We start from the raw sequence: 3,865 nt of genomic DNA on the forward strand, positions 1-3,865 counted from the left end.
AGCAAAATCAATAAAAACAAGATAAAAAGATCCATAAATACTCAAAAAATAGTGGAGAACTTGATAGTATAGCATCATGTTGTATTACTGAGACTTGTTTATGATACTGATGGCTGCTGGGACCAAGCTGCTTTTATATCGCGTTGTTGAGTATGCTGGGTCTTTATACCTCTGTCTCGATAGGAGGAGCTGAAATTTATGGTTCAATGGGTGAGAGCAAGCGGCAACCTCCTGTCTAAAAATGAGTCCAATGCGGAAGTGCTTATAACTACAGTTCATTGAAGATCTGCTTGAGGCTGGCTCCGGAAGTACTGGAAACCACATACACACTAATTCAAAAAAGACGATCTTTACAGCAGAAATAAACATGTTTACAGTCTGGTTCAAAAGACGAGTGTAGTCTGGAAAGCTCATTTCTCGATCGGCACACACTGTACAGGGGGTGAATTATTTCTAAAGCGGCAATTTTGAAGATATTGATATCGAGTCTTCCAATGAGAGGCACAGCTGACTTGATTGACAGGCGGGAACACTGTAGCTGTCGGCGAGGAGGCTCAAAGCCCGCCTCTTTGTATCACAATCACTCGACAGCAGCAATATTGCTGCCGCCAACGATTGGCCTCAAAACAGCACTTCAGAAACAGATGGGTGATGTCACGGATACTATGTCCATATTTTATTCAGTCTATGGGTTTGGAGTCACTGTTTAAAATTGAGCCAGCCATCCTCTGTAACTGTCGGATATACAGCGATTCTGGATATAGCTGTGACTCCCCGATCAGCCTGCTGGACCATTTTACAATTTGATTGAATGTATTCTTGTTTTTCCACAGACAGGTTCCCAAACCATGACACAAGAACCTGTCTGTGACCAATGAGGCACTTTCCATTATTGATTCTGCCAGAGCTGTCTCAAGTTCAAAGAATAGGTGTAGGATTCACTGTGGCCAAGCAAATTCATTAAAGTGGTTATGCTCTTGGATCTGAAGAGATGGCGTATCGTCATACAAAGCAAGATATGTTTTTTCATCTTCCATTGACCTGATGTGGCAGCTCTGCAGAGGTCTTGGGGAATTGATGTTGCAAGGCATTTCTCCTGATATTATGGGTCCTTCTCACCACAGTTTAGGCCTGAGACAGACTGTAATGGTGTGTTCACACCAAACGAGAATAGAATCATGCGCGCGAATGAAGTACATGTAAAGTCAATGCAGAGCGCGAGGCAGACGCGAGTAGAGGTCTGGTGGCGCGTGACACGCAAATTTGGTGATGCAAATGGTGCGAATGACACGAAACGTTCACGCGAATGATTCGTCAGAGTTGAAATATCTGAACTCAAGCGAATCATTCGCGTGCGATGGCCAATCAGCGGACAGATCACCCAGTGTGTGTCTGTCTGTGGTTTCCCGGAGTTATACAACAATTCTTCTTATTTTTATCAGAACAGGAATAAAAAGGAGCATGCTTGGAGGAAAGTGAGTGAGGAAGTCGGGCTGTTTGGTAAGTTGTGTAAACTTTCGGCTGTCACTAGACTACATATGGCATTAACTAGCGAGTTAGCACTGCCACAATTAGCTTCACCGGCATGGTCATGTTGCCATCACGTTCACGTGTGTGCTTTCAAAGGATCAGTGCAGGAAGAGCACTGAGGGACACCTACCTGAAGGAGAGGAGAAAGGACACAGAGAGGAGAAGTGGGTCAGCGGCAGGAGTGGCCAAGAAATGGAAGTACTCTGCGGTACTGTCATTCCTCGACCCCTTTGTCACCCCCAGGGAGACGAGAGGGAACATGTCACAGGGGGTCGAGGATACCGCAGAGTACGACCACCAGGAAGAAGCAGCAGGGCAATGGGAGCATGAGGAAGGAGGTCTGTTCACATCCCACACAGCATAGGAAATTAAGAGGGAAGGTTTGTTCATGTAAGCTGTAGCTGTTTTGGGGGGTTCAAAGCTAAATATTGTCAGGGCTTGACCTGTGTAAATGCATTAACCTGCTCACATCTGTATGTTGTCATGACAGCCCACCCTGACTCATCCTCTGATGGGGATGGCAGTGATGGAGGATCATCCTGATCCTCCATCACTGCCAGAACCTGCTCCCTCTGCTGCTTCTGCTCCTCCTGCCACTGAAGCCCATTCAACATCGGCTGCTGTCCCCAGAGGTATGTACTGTATATGACTAGAAAGAGCTGCTACAATGTTTCAGTGATCAATTATTGAATTGATGGTAAACTATTTCAATAAAAAAATTATCTGTTTCATCAATTGTACATTAAAAGGCATAAAGCAACTTATCTCAGATGTGTGATACAAGTATTTCAAGATTATAATCATGAATGATGGTATTCCACTGCCTTGGCATCTTCTTTTTGTGTTTCCTGATCTTTTAGAAAGTACTGAATTAATCTAATAAATAAAAGTCACAATCACAATATATGTTCTCTCCTATCCACACAGTGAGGAGGAGACCCCCAAAGAGGTCCAGGGAGCAGCCGTCGGAGGTGTAGCAGCTGCTTCTGGAGGCCCTCAGAAACAGGCCAACAACACCCGCTCCACCTCCCCCCTCAGAGGACGAACTGTTCCTCCAAAGTCTGCTTCCCTCCCTGCAGAGATTGCCACCCCAGACGAAAGAATTTGTCAAATTTCAAATACACAAATTAATCTATGAATCGAGGACTGTTTCTCTCAATTTGGAACCATTGGAACCCACAGAATAGTTTATTTTTAAACTGGGGCAACAATCTCTGCAGGAACCAACCAGACTTTCTCTCCTTTTTCCTCTCCTACTGGTCCGTCACTCTTCCCCCCTTACACCACCAAGCAAGCTCCTTTTTATTCCTGTTCCTACATTGTTTTATTTATTATTATTTATTGAAATACATTCTTATATTTTGTTCAAATTTTCCTTTTTTAATAAAGTATTGTTTCTATGCACAAGGACTATGTTTGAATCACTTAAACTAACATAACAATCTTCTTTGCATTTGTAGCACCTGTAATAAGCAGTTTGGGTAACATTAATGTTCAGTAATCTTGATTTACTGGAGTGATAAGCAATGTTCTGATTTATAGGACTAGTGACCAGTTATGTTCTAGTGCACTGTCCAGTAGGTGGCAGCATATACCCTTTTATAGCACAAGAAAGGAAAACAGAAGAAGTTCCAGCATGTATGTAGTCTGAGCTTTTGCTTAAGTGTTGTTGATGCGTGCGCTCTGTGTTGCTGGACATGTTGTGCTCTGCCGATCCTGCTGCCGGACAATGAAGTGCTTATTTTCTACACCACAAATGCCGTTGCATTCTGGATGGTGTAACCCATTGCTTTATTTTAGCAGATAGATGTTTTTTTTGTATTTTACTTCAAGCCAGTGGGTGGTTTATATGATCAATCATCTAAAGCACATACAAGGTTTGTAGGTTTGGCTAACTGCTACAATAACTTCTAGTTGCAACATCTTAACTGGATGTAATGCTAATACAGAGAAATATTGATTGCATTATCCTCACCCGTGTCCAATTTCTGAACTGCTGATTTTAATAATGCCCTCTCACGACAAAGGTTTAAAAACTAAGTGCTACACTTCAATATGATGGCTCATGTACACATTTAACATGCTCCATATATACTGCATGCACAATTATTAAGGCACGTGAGTATTTTTGTAAATGTTAAAAACTATGTTAACAGTCGTTTTCAAATTTGTCAAGAAGTCAGATAGTGAATATATATCTTCAAGTGTGTGGTTAAAATGATGCTTTTCAAATTACATTGGCTGTTTTTTTAAATAAATGCAGAATCTGCAGAAATGAGCACGACAAATTATTATTGAAGTTGGTGATAAGAGCATATAACTTGTGAAAAATAAA

General features: G+C 42.0%; 1 long non-coding RNA gene across 1 annotated transcript; it reads left to right on the forward strand.

Annotated features, from left to right (window-relative positions):
* Positions 1-1,666: 1,666 nt before the first annotated feature.
* LOC117812360 lies at positions 1,667-2,871 on the forward strand. The gene is made up of 3 exons (XR_004631200.1): positions 1,667-1,868; positions 2,021-2,162; positions 2,458-2,871. It is a non-coding gene; the product is annotated as an uncharacterized LOC117812360 (long non-coding RNA).
* The last annotated feature ends 994 nt before the right edge of the window (positions 2,872-3,865 follow it).

The sequence above is a fragment of the Notolabrus celidotus genome, chromosome 5 (assembly GCF_009762535.1).
Source record: "Notolabrus celidotus isolate fNotCel1 chromosome 5, fNotCel1.pri, whole genome shotgun sequence".
NCBI classification, from domain to species: domain Eukaryota; kingdom Metazoa; phylum Chordata; class Actinopteri; order Labriformes; family Labridae; genus Notolabrus; species Notolabrus celidotus.